The following is a 20,043-nucleotide window of genomic DNA, read 5'->3' as shown; positions in this document are numbered from 1 at the left end:
AAAATAACAATATTTTTCACATTTTTTCACATGAAACTCCCCCCCAAAAAAATCTAAAAATCTAATTTTTTTAACATTTTAGGCCAATTTGTTTTTTGCTACATATGTCTGGTAAAAAAAATCACAATAAGTGTATTTTGATTGGTTTGCGCAAAAGTTATTGCGTTTACTAACTAAGGGAAAGATTTTTGTCATTTTTATTAATTTTTTTTAAAGAGTAATGACGGCAATCTGCTATTTTTTTGCGGGACTGCGACATTGCGGCGGACAGATCGGACCCCTGACTGACATTTTTGACACTTTTGGGGGTACCAGTGACATTACTACAGTAATCAGTGCTATACATATGTACTGTTACTGTAAAAATGACACTGGCAGGGAAGGGGTTAACTTTATTGGAGAAGGAGGGGTTAAGTGTGTCCCTAGGGGCGTGCTTCTAACTGTAAAGGGGCATGGCTTTTCATGTAACAGCAGAGATCTACAGTCCTACATAGCAGAACCGTATGATCTCTGCTGTTACACAAAGGAGAATGACAGGCGGCTTTGTTTACATTAGCCGCCTGCCTTTCTCCCTCTGTAACCGACGATCGTGAGTGACCAGCGGACATTGGGTCCGCCGGTCACACGCGCGGGGATCCCAGTGAGCGAGCGGGGGCGGGAGCGGGGGCGGGGGCGGGAGCGCGCCTCCGGCGGTGCGCGCTCGCCCCCTATTGGCTAGCAGGTGAGTGACGTACCGGTACGTCACTTTGCCTGCACGGGGCTGACCGCCGCAGTATATGTACGGTTAACAAATAAAAAACTGAAAAATTGTGTGTGCAAAATTATTCAGCCCCCTTAAGTTAATACTTTGTAGCGCCACCTTTTGCTGCAATTACAGCTGTGAGTCGCTTGGGGTATGTCTCTATCAGTTTTGCACATCGAGAGACTGAAATTTTTGCCCATTCCTTCTTGCAAAACAGCTTGAGCTCAGTGAGGTTGGATGGAGAGCGTTTGTGAACAGCAGTTTTCAGTTCTTTCCACAGATTCTCGATTGGATTCAGGTCTGGACTTTGACTTGGCCATTCTAACACCTGGATATGTTTATTTGTGAACCATTCCATTGTAGATTTTGCTTTATGTTTTGGATCATTGTCTTGTTGGAAGACAAATCTCCGTCCCAGTCTCAGGTCTTTTGCAGACTCCATCAGGTTTTCTTCCAGAATGGTCCTGTATTTGGCTCCATCCATCTTCCCATCAATTTTAACCATCTTCCCTGTCCCTGCTGAAGAAAAGCAGGCCCAAGCCATGATGCTGCCACCACCATGTTTGACAGTGGGGATGGTGTGTTCAGGGTGATGAGCTGTGTTGCTTTTATCCCAAACATAACGTTTTGCATTGTTGCCAAAAAGTTTGATTTTGGTTTCATCTGACCAGAGCACCTTCTTCCACATGTTTGGGGTGTCTCCCAGGTGGCTTGTGGCAATCTTTAAATTACACTTTTTATGGATATCTTTAAGAAATGGCTTTCTGCTTGCCACTGCTCCATAAAGGCCAGATTTGTGCAGTATACGACTGACTGTTGTCCTATGGACAGAGTCTCCCACCTCAGCTGTAGATCTCTGCAGCTCATCCAGAGTGATCATGGGCCTCTTGGCTGCATCTCTGATCAGTCTTCTCCTTGTAGGAGCTGAAAGTTTAGAGGGACGGCCAGGTCTTCGTAGATTTGCAGTGGTCTGATACTCCTTCCATTTCAATATTTTTGCTTGCACAGTGCTCCTTGGGATGTTTAAAGCTTGGGAAATCTTTTTTTTTATCCAAATCTGGCTTTAAACTTCTCCACAACAGTATCTCGGACCTGCCTGGTGTGTTCCTTGTTCTTCATGATGCTCTCTGCGCTTTAAACGGACCTCTGAGACTATCACAGCACAGGTGCATTTATACGGAGACTTGATTACACACAGGTGGATTCTATTTATCATCATTAGTCATTTAGGTCAACATTGGATCATTCAGAGATCCTCACTGAACTTCTGGAGAGAGTTTGCTGCACTGAAAGTAAAGGGATGAATAATTTTGCACGCCCAATTTTTCAGTTTTTTATTTGTTAACAAAGTTTGAAATATCCAATGAATTTCGTTCCACTTCATGATTGTGTCCCACTTGTTGATTCTTCACAAAAAATTCCATTTTAATATCTTTTGTTTGAAGCCTGAAATGTGGCAAAAGGTCGCAAAGTTCAAGGGGGCAGAATACTTTCGAAAGGCACTGTATATATATATATATATATATATATATATATAAATATATATATATGTAAGTGCACAGTCAGTGTAAGGGGCTCAATATGCATTAGGGCTGTGGGACCATGAAGGATTCTTCAATTCCTATTGCTGAGCCAAATGAAATGCGAATTCAGAGACAATGTAATTTGAGCCAGAGGAAGAAAAAATTATAATGCATATTTTACATGCCTCACAGTTTACTACCAGAGACAATAAAAAGATTTACAGAAGTTGCAATGATCATAGAGTTACGAATGTAACTAAGGCCCCTTTCCCACTTGTGCGACTTCTCCTGCGACTTGGGACTGTAAAGTGGCATGACAAGTTATACTCCATGATTTCCAATGAGTACCATTCTTATCTGTGTGACTTCAAAGTAGTCCCTGCACTACTTTGGTAAAACTTTGATGCGACTTGAGGTTCATAGACCTCAAGATTATACAGGTATTGCTTCAAGTCCAGTCAAAGTCGACATCAATGTCGTGGCAAAAAAAGCGACAAAAGACACGCCAAAGTCGTGCAACTTTCGAGTTGCACAAGTGTGAAAGGGGCCTAAGCCAACATTTTTACATGTTTCTTTTGATTTTGTACATCCCTTACAATAATAATTCTTTGTTCTGGAATGGCTATGAACTTTGAAAAGGAAACTCAGGCCCCATGTTTTATTTTTTTCTCCCCTTTTACCTTATTTGCTGGGTTATCCTCAAAATACATACTCACATGTCCTATGAATCCAGTGTTATTCTGCTGCATTTTGCTGACCTGCCTTCACACACCAGGTCCTGTGCTGTCATCTTCTTTACTTATGTCATCAGGGGGCTCCTGTCTCTTCTTGATTCTTGCAGCCTTATGAACATGTGCCAGGAGAGGCCAGCTGCAAGAATCGGGAAAAGACAGCCAGCCCCTTGATGGTACACAGCTGCATATGTGCTTTAGTGTACCCGAGGCCTTATGGGATGTATGACACCAGTACCCCAGAAGGCCGGAGATTAATGTAATTCAATTTTCTCAAGTGAGAATCCCAGAAGTGCCAATCAGGGACAAGAAAAAAGGTATTAAAAATTAAATAAAAATAAATGTCCAATTGTGAGAGAGGAGGGGATAGAAGGGCAACGATAAAAGGTGGGGTGAGCAGGGTGAAGGTCCTCTTCAACACATCTGTCTTTGAATTCAGAAAAAAGCCTCGGTTCATGGATTCCTGAACTTGGGGGTGACCTCGGTCTCTACAGGTGTCCCCGTGATACAACACGAACAACACAACACTAGCAGGAGGGCCTAATTAGCATGTATAGTTTTCTAATCATATATTTTTCCTGCTATAGCAAGCACTGTTGCAACAAAGACTCCCTGTATTACTCCATGCAGGTTTGTCTGGGAGTTAGGAGATGTGGGTTCTGACTAACTAGCCCAGAGGAGACCCTGAAACAATAATGTGATGATACTTTCTCAAAGGAATACTAAAATTTAGCTCCAGTTGCTGGGTCATTACTGGATTGCTTATGCAAGGTGTGTCTACAAATCTTTGTGAAATGTCTGACATCTCAATGGCAACATGGGCAAGGTGCGTGCACATGCACATGGCTATCCAGAGACAAGCCGAGAAGCGCCACCTAGTGTGGTGTATATGTGACCATTAGGGTAGACCTGCTGCGGGCAGTTGAGTGTGAGAGGTAGGGTCACAGTGCAATGGAGCAATGAGTAAACATCGAGTTCTGCTACAAATTGGGGAAAATGGGACACATGAAATGTTGGTGTCTGTGTATGGAACGGAAGCTGTGAGCAGAATGCCACCTTACTTTAGAGCCTTCAGTGTTCCCCCTTACATTAGAGCCCCCTGAGTGTCATCTTTCATCAGTGCCCCCAGAGTGCCATCCTACATCAGTGCACCCAGAGTGCTCTGTACCGCAGTGCCCCCAGATTGCTATCCTTACCTCATTTCCCTCAGAGTGCCACCCTACATCAGTGCCCCATCAGTTCCCCAGAGTGCTCCCTTATATCAGTGCTTCACAGTGCCCCTTGCATCTTTGCCCCAGAGTGCCCCCTTACATCAGTGCCCCCAGAATGTCTCATTACATCAGTACCGCCAGAGTGTCACCTTGCTGCAGTACCCCCAGAATGCCTCATTACATCAGTGCCCCCACAATGCTTGTTACTTCAGAACCCCCGGAGTGTTAACTTACATCAGAGCCCCCAGAGTGTCACCTTACAACAGCGCCCCCCGGAGTGTCACCTTACAGCAGTTTCCCCAGAGGGCCATCTTACATCAAAGCCCCCAGAGTGTCATCTTACATCAGTGCCCCAAGAGTGCCCACTTACATTAATGCCTCTGGAGTGTCACCTTACATTAGTGCCCTCAGAGTGCTCCCTTATATTAGTGTTTCAGAGTACCCTCTTACATCCGTGCCCCCAGAGTCAAACCTTACATCAGAGCCCCCAGAGTCAAACCTTACATCAGAGCCCCCAGAGTGTCACCATACAACAGTTTTCCCAGTGTGCCTCCTTACATTAGGGCCCCCAGAGTGTCCCCTTACATCAGAGCCCCCAGAATGTCATCTTACAGCAGTGTCCCCAGAGTGCTCCTTTACCTCAGAGCTCCCAGAGTGTCCCCTTTCCTCAGAGCCCCTTGAGTGCCATTCTACATCAGTGCCCCTAGAGTGCCCTGTACATCAATGCTTCAAAGTGTCCCTTGCATATGTGTCCCCAGAGTGCCCACTTACAGCAGTGGCCTCAGAATGCCCTATTACAGCAGTGAACCCAGGGTGTCACTTTACCACAGTGCCCCTAGAGTGTCACCTTACAGCACTTTCCCCAGATTGCCACCTTACATCAGTGCCCCCAAAGTGCCACCTTACATTATAGCCCCCAGAGTGTCACCTTACATCATAGCCCCCACAGTGCCATCCTATTTCAGAGCCCTCTTTCAGTAAAGCCACCAGAGTGCCCCATTATATTTTCACAAACTGTAATGTAACCTCATAACGACTGCCCGCCGCAGTTTTCCTGCAGCAGGTCGGCTCTGTCCCGCATAACGATGTAACTGTACATCGCTTCGCAGGGGCGCATGTAAGCCGCCGGAGGTGCGCACGCGCCCAATCGCCAAAGGGGAAACCGATCAGTGGGCCTGGCACCCACGATTGCCACTGGGCACGCACGATCTATGGAGATAGAACAGCGGTCTGCCGCTTTAAACACAGCAGACCGCTGTTCTGTCAGTTATGAACACAGGGATCCTGTGTTCCTCCTTTTAGAAATAACCCCCTAGGGACACATGTAACCCTTTGATTGCCCCTGGTGTTAACCCATTCCCTGCCAGTGGCAGTACAGTAACAGTGCATATTTTTAGCACTGGTTACTGGTCCCCCCAAAAGTGTAAAAAATGTCAGTTACGTGTCCAATCTGTCCGCCGCAATGTCGCAGTCCCGCTAAAAATCTCTGATCGCCGCCATTACTAGTAAAAAAAAATAAATAAATAAAAATGACAGAAATCTTTCCCCTAGTTTGTAGATGCAATAACTTTTACACAAACCAATCAATATATATATAGTTACATAGTAGGTGAGGTTGAATAAAGACAATAGTCCATCCAGTTCAACCTGTGTAGGTGTGTGTGGCTGTAATCATCTCACATACCCCTGAATGTTCTGATCCTTGAGATGTAAGTCTAAGAGTCTTTTGAAAGCCACTATACTACCCGCAGAAACCACCTCTTGTGGTAAAGAATTCCACAATCTTGTAGCCCTAACAGTAAAGAACCCCCCATGTTGCCTGAGGTTAAAACGCTTCTCCTCTAATCGCATTGTATGCCCTCGAGTCCTCATGCAATCCCTTCGAATGAACAGCTTTTTTTCTAAGCTGGGATCCCCATTAAGATATTTATAAATTGCTATCATGTCCCCCCTCAGACGTCTCTTCTCCAGGGAGAATAAATCGAGCGATTGTAGACGCTCTTCATAGTCAAGGTCCTCCAATCCCCTAATTAGTTTAGTTGCCCTTCTCTGGACTCTCTCTAGCTCAAACACATCCCTCCTGAGGACTGGCGACCAGAACTGGACAGAATACTCCAGATGCGGTCGGACCAGAGTTTTATAAAGTGGAAGGATTATAGTCTTATCTCTGGAATACATCCCTTTCTTTATGTATGCTAATATTCTGCTGGCTTTGGCAGCTGCCGCTTGACATTGCATGCTGTTGCCTAATCTATCATCAACCAAGACTCCCAGATCCTTCTCCATTTTTGATTCCCCCAGGGGTTCCCCTCCTAAAGTGTATTGTGCTTTTATGTTTTTAGTCCCCAAGTGCAAAACCTTACACTTCTCCACGTTAAACCTCATTTGCCATGTCGTTGCCCACTCTGTAATTTTGTCCAGGTCATTCTGTAGGATATCTGCTTCATGCTGTGCAGTTATTGCCCTGGCCAATTTTGTGTCATCTGCAAAAACTGATAACGCACTACTGATCCCGTCCTCAATGCTGTTTATGAATAAATTGAACAAGGTTGGTCCCAGGACTGAGCCTTGGGGGACCCCGCTTACTACCTCAGACCAGTCTGAGTATGCACTGTTTATTACCACCCTTTGGACACGCCCTTTAAGCCAATTCCGTATCCAAGAGCAAACTCTGCGGTCGATGCCTGCAGACCTTATTTTATAAATTAAGCGCTTGTGGGGAACTGTATCAAACGCCTTAGCGAAATCCAAGTACACCACATCCACTGGTCTCCCCCTATCTAGCTCACAGCTCACCTCCTCGTAGAATGCTAAGAGATTGGTTTGACAAGAACGCCCATTTGTAAACCCGTGCTGATTACTGCTGATGATGTTGTTGTCTTTAGCAAACTCTACGATATAGTCCCTTATCATCCCCTCAAGAAGTTTACATACTATTGATGTCAAACTGACAGGCCTATAATTTCCCGGGATATGCCTCTGGCCCTTTTTGAATATCGGAATCACGTTAGCTTTCTTCCAATCCCCTGGTACATCTCCTGTCCTAATACTGTCAGCAAAGATCAGGAACAGTGGTCTGGATATAACCTTACTGAGTTCCTTGAGTACTCTCGGATGTATGCCATCCGGGCCTGGTGATTTGTTTGTGTTAAGTTTATCCAGCCTTTCCCTGATTTCACCCTCTGTTAGCCATAGTGGCAAGTCCTGTGTATTACTACTAACCATACAGTCATGGTCAGTGTACCCCTCAGTTTCCTGTGTAAAGACTGACGAGAAAAAAGCATTCAGCACGGTTGCTTTTTCAGTGTCCTCTGTAACCATCCCCCCATCATCGCTAATTATGTGTGCAATATGCTCTGCCCTAGTTTTTTTGCTGTTGATATATTTAAAGAATTTCTTTGGGTTTTTTTTACTATCCTCTGCTATTTGCCTCTCAAAGTTGATTTTAGCCATCTTGATTTCGTGTTTACTTTTCTTATTTGCCTCCTTGTATTGCTCGAAAGCTGATACTGTGCCCTCTGATTTATATTTCCTGAAGGCCAATTTTTTTCCCCTAATAAGTTTTTTAACGCTACGGTTTAGCCAGCCAGGTTTGGCTTTGTCTCTTCTAAATTTATTTCCCATAGGAATGCACTGCAAGATGCATTTGCCTAATATGTTCCTAAAGCTCTCCCATTTTTCCTCTGTGGTCAGTGATCCCAGGGTTTGGTCCCAGTTTACCCTTTCCATCAAGGAGTATAATTTTGGAAAGTTAGCCCTTCTGAAGTTTAGGGTTCTTATGTTCCCCACTTGCCTTGTTATATTGTTATTTACACTAAATGTGATCATCCTGTGATCGCTAGAGCCCAGGTTGTCCTGGACTACTACCTCCGAGATTATGTCTGGGTCATTGGTGATCAATAGATCCAGGACTGCATTTTCTCTAGTTGGAGAGTCCACCAACTGTGACATGTAATTATCCTGTAAGGTTTCCGTGAATAGATGGGCCTTCTGTGAGTGTGTAGTCCCCTCATCCCAGTCAATGTCGGGATAATTGAAGTCCCCTAATATGATGACTGATCCCAATTTTGCCACTTTACTCATTAGTGCTAAGAATTCCAGCTCTACCTCCTCCCCTTGGTTAGGTGGCCTATAGCAAACCCCCACAATTACTTTCCCCTTTTCTCCTTCCCTATGGAGTTCAACCCACACAGATTCTAACTCCATACTCATCCCTTCCGTAATGTCACTCCTTTCTATCACCTTTATATTGTTCTTGACATAGAGACATACCCCTCCCCCTCTTTTTCCTACCCTGTCCTTCCGGTACACCGAATACCCTTGGATATTGGCCAGCCAGTCATGTGAGGGGTCGAACCAAGTCTCTGTTATTCCCACAAGGTCTATGTCCTCCTCATGTACTAATATTTCCAACTCATCCATTTTATTAGCTAGGCTTCTGGCATTAGCATATACCCCTCTTAGTTAGTATATATACATTTATTGTTTTTTTTTTTACCAAATATATGTGGCAGAATACAAATTGAACTAAAATGATGAAAAAATTTGATTTTTACATGTTTTTTTAATTGGGATTGTTCCTTTTTTTTTGTTTATAGCGCAAAAAATAAAAATTGCACAGGTGATCAAATACCACCAAAAGAAAGCTATATTTATGGCAAAAAGGACGTCAATTTTATTTGGGTACAGCGTCGCATGACCACGCAATTTTCAGTTAAAGTAACGCAGTGCCGTATCGCAAAAAATAGCCTGGTCATTAAGGGGGAAAATCCTTCCGGTCCAGAAGTGGTTAAGGATAGTTGGCAACACAAAGGACATAGTGAATAGAGATGGCCTTGCGGTTCGCCCGGCGGTCGGTTCGCGGCGAATTTTGCTTGTTCACTACCCGCTAAATTTGCGACCACATGGCGTCATTCGTGGCGGCCATATTTGTTTACATTGGGGAGAACTTTGACCCGTGACACAGCCGTCAGGTGGAACGGGACAGCCAATTGAAGCATTCCAGCACATGGACAGTCCCCCTACCCTATAAAGAGACCCGATCTGGCAGCCATTTCACATTCTGCTTTCTGCCAGTGTAGGGAGAGGTCTGCTGTGCTCGTCAGGGAGAGTTTGCTAGACACATCAAGCATTGTGAAGATCCACTAAAGTCCTTTTCAGGGCTAGTATTTTTCGGTATAGGTCTACTAGTATCTTTTGAGCTTAGGGAGAGGTATCCAGTGGTTGCTTTAGGGGCAGTTAGAGATCGGCTGCAGTCACAAATGGCTCTGTCAATGTCCACAAAAGTCCTTTTCAGGGCTGGTATTTCGGTATAGGTCTAGTATCTTTTGAGCTTAGGGAGAGGTATCCTGTGGTTGCTTTAGGGGCAGTTAGAGATCGGCTGCAGTCACACAGAAATCGCTTTGTCAATGTCCACCAAAGTCATTTAAAATGCTCCAATGTCGTTTTAGGGTCTATTACAGTCTCTTTACTATAGGGCCAGGTATCCTGTGGTTGCTTTAGGGGCAGTTAGAGATCGGCTGCAGTCACACAGAAATCGTTTTGTCAATGTCCACAAAAGTCATTTAAAATGCTCCAATGTCGTTTTAGGGTCTATTACAGTCTCTTTACTATAGGGCCAGGTATCCTGTGGTTGCTTTAGGGGCAGTTAGAGATTGGCTGCAGTCACACAGAAATCGCTTTGTCAATGTCCACAAAAGTCATTTAAAATGCTCCAATGTTGTTATAGGGTCTATTACAGTCTCTTTACTATAGGGGCAGGTATCCAGTGGTTGCCTTAGGGGCAGTTAGAGATTGACTGCAGTCACACACCAATTGCTCTGTTAATGTCCACAAAAGTAACGTAAAGGGCTGCAAATTTTTTGGTATTGCTGTGCAGTGCAATAGAAAGGGGGGTGGGGGAGGGGGTAATCCACAGTATAATATACTTTGTAGAAAGCATATTATAGTGGATTAGTACTAATATTGTGCACTGTGCAGCATTGTGACAGGTGTAGATGTGAGACTGAGTGTTTCTGCAGCAACACTACACACAGTGACAAAAGCACTTATAATGTATTATAACTGGTGTGATAGACCAATTCCCCCCCCCCCCAATGCCACATATTGAAGTGGGGTGTTATGTGAGTAAACTTTTTCAAGTGTATTTGTGTCATGCAACAATATTGCCTAGTTTGCTGAGTGAAGTTTGGTACACACAGCGCCAAACTCACTGGCCAATTTCTTGAACTGGTGTGCTACACCAATGCCACATATTGAAGTGGGGTGTTATTTAACAGTATAATTTTCTAAGAGTGTATTTTAGTCCTGCAAAAATGTGGCCTCTTGCTGTGTAAACAGTGCTACACACAGTGACAAGAGTTACTGGCCAATTATTTGTAGAACTGGTGTAATAAACCTGTGCCCCCCCCCCCCCAATGCCACATATTAAAGTGGGGTGTTATCTGAGTAAACTTTTTCAAGTGTATTTGTGTCCTGCAACAATATTGCCTCTTTTGCTGAGTGAAGTCTGATACAAACAGTGCCAAACTCACTGGCTAATTTTTTGAACAACTGGTGTGATAGATCAGTGGCCCCCCAATAGCACATATTGAAGAGGGTGTTATTTAACAGTATACTTTTCTAAGATTGTATTTTAGTCCTGCAAAAATTTGGCCTCTTTTGCTGTGTTAACTGTGCTACACACATTGACAACAGATACTGGCCATTATTTGTAGAACTGGTGTGATAAACCTGTGGCCCCCCAATACCACAGATTGAAGTGGGGTGTTATCTACACAGACACATGGTCTAACAAACACAGGCAGGGAAGGTATATCCTTTTTACTGCCCACTGGATGAACCTTCTGACGGCCGTTAAGCATGCAACCCGCGGCACCCGTGTAGATTTATTTATACCGCCACGGATTGCAAGCAGGCCTGCCTCTTCTTCTCCTCCTCCTCCATCCTCCCTCTCCTCCTCGGCTGACTCCTTCTCTTCCGCTGCTTCCGTCTCTTCTCCTGCGCCGCCCAAGATCCTCAGAAATGATTTCACATGCCAGGTGAGACGTTGCCATGCTGTGCTGTGTCTCTTGTGCCTGGAAGCCAAGAGCCACACTGGTCCTGCACTCCTTTCAGCTTTGCGTTCACAGGCAGATCAGTGGCTGACACCGCTGAATTTGTCAGTTGGTAAAGTGGTGTGCGACAACGGTGCCAATCTGCTGAGCGCGCTGAAACAGGGCAAAATAACACACGTGCCATGCATGGCACACGTCCTGAACTTGGTGGTGCAGCGATTCCTTGCCAAATACCCTGGGGTCCAGGATGTCTTGCGGCAGGCCAGGAAAATCTCGGGCCATTTCCGAAGATCTTACACAGCCATGACTCGCCTTGCTGAGATTCAGCGGCGACACAACCTGCCCCTCAGGCGTCTTATTTGTGATTGCCCGATGCGATGGAACTCAATGTTGTATATGCTCGAAAGGCTGCTCCAGCAGAAACGTGCAGTTAATGACTACCTGTTCGAACTCGGTGGCAGGACAGGTTCTGGGGAGCTTGGGTTTTTTTCACCTCGCCAGTGGCTGCTCATGCGGGGCGCATGCAGACTTCTGCGGCCATTCGATGAGATCACCAAACTGGTCAGTCACGGCTAGGGTGCCATAAGTGACATCATACCTTACGCCTTCTTTCTGGAGCGTGCATTGCGTCGTGTCATTGATCAAGCCGTCGAGGAGCAGGAGCAGGAAGATCAGGAAGTCGCAATGTTGGATGAATTCCCAGGGGGTGTTACTCCATCTGAGACAAATCAACAGAAGGAGTCTGAAGAGGAGTCAGAGGAGGAGGATGGTGCTGGGGGGGGATGAGGAGGAGCAAGAAGAGCATGCTTTAAACCTTTCTGGGATCCCTGGTGTTATCCGTGGATGGGGGGGAGGAGAACGAGGACGACATTATCCTGGATAATGAGCTGGAAGCAGGCCACTATACCGCTTCCAGTTTAGTGGGAATGGGGGCCTTCATGCTGCAGTGTTTTAAGGGGGACCCCCGTATAAAACGCATAAAGGCCAAGGACCATGTACTGTGTGGCAACGTACTTAGACCACCGGTACAAACACAAAATGGCGGAAATGTTACCACAATCACAGAGGGCAGTCAGAATGCAGCACTTACAGGCCTTGCTGCGGGAAATGCTGCATTCTGCTTTTCTGTGCGCTGGCAGAGGAATATCCAGTCACAGGGAGACAGTTGCGGGTAGCAATCCAACAGCACCTGCAAGAAGAGGGCGGTTGGAAGATTTCTTGGTCACTTCAGATATGAGATTCTTCTTTCAGCCGAGCCATCGACAGCTGTACTCCCGATCCAGCATGAGGGAACGCCTAGACCGACAGGTGTCCGACTACATCGGGTTAACGGCCGATGTGGACGCTCTGAGGAGTGATGAACCCCTGGACTACTGGGTGGGCAGGCTTGACCACTGGCCAGAGACCATGGAAATGTTGACTTGCCCCCCATCCAGTGTCCTGTCCGAAAGGACGTTCAGCGCAGCAGGGGGGATCGTGACCGATAAGCGCACTTGCCTAGCTCATGACAGTGTAGACTACCACACATTTATAAAAATGAATGAGGCATGGATCTCTGAGGAATTCAACACATGTGACCAGTAGACCAGGTTTCATTGAAATTCCCCCACCCACAACGATTCCTGGTCCTTGGCTTCGCTACATACAGCGGCAGAAAAGGCATTTCATGTCCATTGAATGGCAAATTTTTGGGGCCTTTTTGGGTTTTTTGCTGTCAGTTCAAACCATGTGAGCTAATTTTTGGAGCCTATACAGGCCGACACTTACAGTTCTGTGTACTGTGAACGCCTACTGTACCTCTAGCCATAAAAAACTAAGTTTTTTGCTGTCAGTTCAAACCATGTGAGCTAATTTTTGGAGCCTATACAGGCCGACACTTACGGTTCTGTGTACTGTGAACGCCTACTGTACCTCTAGCCATAAAAAACTAAGTTTTTTGCTGTCAGTTCAAACCATGTGAGCTAATTTTTGCAGCCTATACAGGCCGACACTTACTTCTGTATACTGTGTGAATGCCTAATGTACCTTCAGCCACAGAATATTATGTACTTAGCTGTCAGGTAAACCCATGTGGGCTATTTTTTGGTGCCTTTTATGGCCGACACTTACTTCTGTTACCTGTGAATGCCTAATGTACCTTCAGCCACAGAATACTACGTTCTTAGCTGTCAGGTAAACGCATGTGGGCTAATTTTTGGGGCCTGGAATGGCCGACACTTACTTCTTTATCCTGTGAATGCCTAATTTTTCAGACTGGAAATGAAAAACAATGGGTCTGTAAAGGTTCCGCCAAATTGTGGAATGGATGCGGACGCATTTTACAGATGTTTGAATGGACCCTATATGTATTAGACAATGTATTTACCGGCTGCTGTCAGTTCTGGCTGATTTATGAGAAAAAAAAATATTTTTTGCTGTAAAAAAAAAATTAGGGCAACTTTTTCAATTGCAATACTTCTGTTATGACATTGTCCATGTGCTGGGACTATTTGTGCACAGCTAGTACGTCTTTTGTGGCTGCAAATATGACCTAAAGGTTTTTAAAGTTCGCCTCCCATTAAAGTCAATGGGGCCCGCCGCAAACTCGCCGTTCGCGGACTTTTGAGAAAATTTGCGGCTGGCGTTTGCGAACCGCCCCGGTCGATGTTCGTCCATCACTACAGGGCATATATCGGTTGCACATTACAAAAAAGATGGAGGACAGACTAGCGTCCTACCAGAACATTGTAACAAAACAATATCCAAAGCAACATATCTAAATTAATTTTCTCTTGGTCTGACTTGATGAACTCTGATTGATTGCTATGGGTTACTACACGTTGTTTATTGAGTAAGCCTGCCTAGGCTTTTGGTACATACTAAAGGCAGCCATTTTTCAACTTTAAAAGTATGGAATCTGCTATGCTATCTTTCACTTTTAAAAAAAACGATTGGATGATGATATTATTTCTTGTCTACTAAGGTCTGTAGAGATCTCAGTATTTGTACTCTGATAATCATATCACTTAGCTTGCCATATAAATATGGTTTCAATAAGCGAGTAAAGAATTACATTTTATCTTTTGACATTTCATTATATTTTTCTGATATAGCTGAGAAAATTACATCTTACTCACAAATTTCTTTTTGCCTGAATTTGTGATTTGAAACGCGTTATCTACCTCTTAAGCAGTCCTAGAACAACTGTCTGGAAATCCAGGAGCTAAATAGTATGAAAATATCTCTTTGGCTTTTTAAATGGTTATGTACTGTACCTTTCTTTCTTTTTTCTTTTCTTTTTTTTTACTGCATTACATTGTACATTGTATTTTATTGTCTAAGCATAAAAGGCTGAAAAAAAAAAAAAGCTCAAACAAATTTAATCCAAAAATAAAAATGGTATACATCAAAGCTTACTAGTGTGATCCTTTGTTTTTAGTTTTTATTTTTCCTTTTTATTTACTTCCAGTAATCTGGCCAGTAGCACACTCCCTGTCTTAGGCAGGCCATGCAGCGTTTGAACTGCAGTCGGTTCAGCAGAAATAGCCAAAATTTGAACCATGTATAGGCAGGCTACAACCAGCATGCCAGGTTTTACCTGCGATTATTGCTAGTGGCTGCTATAGGCGCTAGCAATAATCACTGTCTTTTCCCAGCGGGATGGCTTCCCCCGACTCTACTCTGCCCTCCTGCTGGGAGAAGACAATGGCCCAGCAGGAGGGATTTCTGCATCAACACTGTCTGTGTTGTCAGGGGAATTGAGCAAATATCTTTGCTGCAACGCGTGGTTGCAGGTGAGAAATTCACTCTGTGTAGGGCTGGCATTAGAGCTGCTCCGCTATCTATGGAGGAGCAATGGAGACACTCTTGGACAGCAGTACAGTCTGGAATAGTGTTAGATGGACTGAAAGATTTAGATGACTAAGTCACTAACAAAATAAAGTCTAACTCCAGCTAACACTTTTCAAGCACTTTTCAGCTTATCCTTTTGGGATGAAGGTAATTAAATACCTTAAAGCTAACCATTGTAAGCACCCTGTCAGTGTTAAAGAAGAACTAAAGTGATTTTATGTAAATTGTGAGCAGGCAGGCTGCTTATTGCAGAAGAGAAGTGTAAAAAAAATAAATAAATAAAGCTACCTGCCTGCTCACAGTCTTTTTTAGAATGAAGATTGAGCTGTGCAAATGCAACTTAGCCTACAATGCGCCCATGTGCCTGACTTTACTCATGCCCATGCACAGGTGTTACATCATCCCATGCCACATAATCAAGATGGCCGATGACTAGCACTGGGAAAAATCCAGGCAGAATCTGCTGGTGCAGATGAGGGACCTTGTGGGTGTTGGACAATGGAGCTGGGGTAAGTATTGCCGATTTTAGTTCAGCTTTAACCACTTGCTGCCTGCCAGCAGTACACATACTGCGGCAGGTCGCCTCTGACCCGCGAAACGACTTAACTGTACGTCATTTCGGGGGACCACTAGTGGGGGCGCACACACACCGATTGGCTACAGGGGGAGCCAACCAGCGGGTCCGGCAGCCGCAATTGCGGATCGGCACCGGCAATCCCTCCCTATGAAGACAGAATGGCGGTCTGCCATTGTAAACACGGCAGACCGCTGTTCTGTCAGTGATAAACACAGGGATCCTGTGTGCCTCTTATTTAGGAACACAGGTCTCTGTGTTCATGCATCAAGCCCATCCCCCACACAGTTAGAAAGCACCCCAGAGGCACATTTAACCCTTTGACCGCCCCTGGGTTAACCCTTTCCCTGCCAGTGTCATTAGTACAGTAACCGTGCATATTTGCAGCACTGATTACTGTAGTAATGTCACTGGTCCCCCCCCCAAAGTGTAAATTAGGTGTCTGATTTGTCCGCCGCAATGTTGCAGTCCCACTAAAAATCGCTGAACACTGCCATTACTAGTAAAAAAAAAAAATAATTAAAAATGACAGAAATCTTTCCCCTAGTTTGTAGATGTGATAACTTTTGCGCAAACCAATCAATATACGCTGATTGGAATTTTTTTACCAAAAATATGTAGTAGAATACAAATTGGCCTAAAATGATTAAAGCATTTGATTTTTACATTTTTTTATTGGGAATGTTATATAGCAGAAAGTGAAAAATATAGTTGTTTTTTTGGGGGTTTTTTTTTGAGAATTGTCGCTCTTTTTTTGTTTATAGCAAAAAAAAAAAAAAAATAATCACACAGGTGATCAAATACCACCAAAAGAAAGCTCTATTTGTGGGAAAAAATTACATCAATTTTATTTGGGTACAGTGTAGCACGACTGCGCAATTGTCAGTTAAAGTAATGCAGTGCCGTATCGCAAAAAATGGCTTTTAATCCAGAAGTGGTTAAATGGTTCATCCTGTCCCTTAACCTCCTTGGCGGTAATCCCGAGCGCGACTCGGGGTTGATTTTTCATATCAGGAGCGGTAACCCCGAGTCACGCTCGGGGTGGATTGCAGAGAGCGCAGCGGTGTTCTCTTACCTTATCCTGGCGATCCAGCGATGATCTCTCATTGCTGTGACCGCCAGCCGAGAGTCCCGCCGCTCCTCCGTCCCTCCGTCGGTCTGATCACAAAAAAAACAAAAAAAACGTTGCACAAAACACATTTTATAATATATATATATACATATATATATATATATATATATATATATATATATATATGCATATATATATATATATATATATATATATATATATATGCATGCATATATGCATATATATATATATATATATATATCGGTATATATATATCGGTATATATATAATTAAATAATAAAATAATATTATTGATTCGATTATAATTCATGCGTTTGTGATTCAAATTTATCACATCTGGGATGTCTACTAGACTCTTGTTTTGGTCAGGTTTAAGTCAGTAATTACTAAGAATTGTAGGCCTATAATACATAACGCCAAATTTCCATGAAAAGAATTGTACCGCTTTTGGTATGTAATTCCTTACAAAATCATACCGCCAGGGAGGTTAAACTTTCCTTTCCCCGTCCTTCGCAGGTCTTGGGCTGTTTTCAATAACTTACGCAGGACGATGTCTCCCTCACACATATGCAGGAGCCAATCATCTCGGCACACAGAGGGACCGTGTCAGAGAAACAAGCTGAGCTGTACATGTGCAGGAACCAGTCATCCTGGTACTAAGGGACTGTGTTAGGGATGTAAGCTGTGCTGCGCATACACAGATCAGTTTACATGCATATGAAAAGTGTGAGGTAGGTGCCGGATATTGCATGTATTATTATTATTATTATACAGGATTTATTTAGCGCCAACAGTTTGCATGGCACTTTACAACATAAAGGCAGACAGTACAGTTACAATACAATTCAATACAGGAGGAAACAGAGGGCCCTGCTCGTTAGAGCTTACAATCTAAGAGGGAGGGTCAAGTGATACAAAAGGTAATAAATGTGGTGGATGAACTGATGGAGAAAATAAAAGTACAGTTGTTAGGTAGGGGCAGAATGGGCTTCTCTGAAAAGAAGGGTTTTCAGGGATCGTATAAAAGCAAACAGAGTAGGAGATAGTCAGTCCCACAGATTGAGGTAGGGAGCAGTGACGGCCCGTCCATTGGGGGCGCAGGGGTGCCTCCCCGCCTATCCAAGCATCCGGCCCCCTAATCTACATGCAGGGTGCCGGACGCATGGATTCCAATATGGGATTTTTTTTTTTTTTTTGAAGCATGTGATTAGAGCCAGAGGCTCTAATAGGCTCCAAAAAAGGGTGGGCTCTGCGCCCCAAGCCCACATAGTTGTACGACAATAACGAATTAATATTCGCTATTATCACACTGATTTTCCTCCAGCCAATCAGGAAGCGGGTCGTGAGACCCCTTTCCTGATTGGCTGAAAAGAGAAGCAATTTTACTGGCCACTGGCCAGGAAGAGGGAGGAGTCGTATGGCCGGAGGAGACTCACAGCCGCTCAGGAAGGAGCAGGTAAGGATGCTGGCTGTATGGCTGGGCAGCCAGCCAGCCATCTGTCCTGGGAGGGGGTGGAGGAGGGGGGGGGGTAGATATGATTGCCGGCCAGCCGTCCTGCTGGGGGGGTGTTGGTTTTACCGCCCCCCCCACATTTTTATTCACCAGCCACCACTGGTAGGGAGTTCCATAAGATAGGAGAGGCTTGGGAAAAGTCCTGGAGGCGAGCATTTGAGGAGGTGACAGGGGAGCTAGAGAGCAGGAGGTATTGGGAGGAATAAAGAAAATGAGTAGGGTGGTATTTTGAGACTAGGTTAGTGATGTAGCTGGAAGACAAGTTGTGGATGGCTTTGTAAGTTGTTTTTAGTATTTTGAATTTAATTTGTTGGGTGAGTGGAAACTAGTAGAAGGATTGACAGCGAGGAGTAGCAGACACTGAACGGTTGGTAAGGAGGATGAGCCTGGCAGCAGTGTTCATGATGGACCGAAGTGGAGATAGCCTATGTAAAGATAAACCCGTGAGGAAGGGGTTGCAGCAGTCGATGCGAGAGATGACCAGGGAGTGAACTAGGAGCTTTGTGGTGTCATTGGCTAGGAAGGGGCATATTTTGAAGATGTTGCAAAGGTTGAGCTGGCAAGATTTGGACAGTGATTGGACATGGGGTTGAAAGGATATTGCAGAGTCCAGGATTACACCTAGAACCCTGGCATGAGGGGAGGGGCTGATAGTAGTTCTGTCAATCTTGACAGAGAAATCAGGGAAAGAGGCATGTGGGGGAGGAAAAATGATGAGCTTAGTTTTGAATAGATTGAGTTTGAGGAAGTGGTGTGACATCCTTGCTGATATGTCTGTTAGTAACTTGGTGATGCATGAGGAGACTGGAGGAATGAGCTGAGGGGTAGAGAGATACTTGTGAGTTTTAGGAGAGCAGTTTGCGTGAAGTGTATAGAGCGGAATCCAGACAAAAGGGGATCAGGAAGGTTATTCTTGGCGAGGTGGTCGCTCAGTCAGTTGTAGAACAGACGTTCGAGGAGTTTGGATATAAAAGAGAGCAAGAAGATGGGGCATAGGTTGTTAAGAATGGTGGAGTCTACTGAGGGCTTTTTAAGTATGGGGAAGAGTAGTGCATGTTTTAGAGAGTTGGGGAAGATGTCAGAAGAGATGGAGAGATTGAAGTTGTGCGTTAGAGAGTGTAGGATAGAGCCAGAGGATGACTGTAGCATGTGTGAGGGAACAGGGTCCAGGGGGCAGGTGGTTAGGCTATAGTGGCGGGGTTGAATGAAGGAAGTAATGATTGTACCTGTGGACATGGACGTTAAAGCAGAGTTCCACCCAAAAGTGGAACTTCCGCTGATCTGCTTCCTCTCCCCTCGAGTGCCACATTTGGCACCTTTCAGGGAGGGTGAGGCGAATAGGTACCTGTTTTTGACAAGTACCCTTTCCCTCTTCTGGTAGACCGGCCGTGGTGCTGTCCCTCAGATGTTCAGCCCCCCTTGTCCTTCCCCCGCCGCTGGGCCAATTAGAAAGTGCACCCCGCTTTGTGCATGCACAGTAGGGAACTGGCTGTGAAGGCTCAAAAGCTTCACTTTAGGTTTCCCTTACAGTGAATGATGATGGCAGCACCCGGCAGCCTATCCAAAAATCGTCTGGGGTGCCAACATCACGGGCTCCCTGGACAGGTAAGTATCTATATAATAAAAGTCAGCAGCTACAGTCTCTGACTTTTGATTTTTGATTTCCCAGCTGGAACACGACTTTAAGTGGAGAAGGTATCTGTACAGCTGAGATCTCCTCACGACTTGTATCAATCTTATTTTTGAAGTGATTGGCGATCTCCTGGGCAG

This window comes from Pelophylax lessonae, assembly GCF_965119305.1.
Source record: "Pelophylax lessonae genome assembly, chromosome: 4".
Taxonomy (NCBI): domain Eukaryota; kingdom Metazoa; phylum Chordata; class Amphibia; order Anura; family Ranidae; genus Pelophylax; species Pelophylax lessonae.
Note: the sequence above shows the minus strand (reverse complement) of the source record.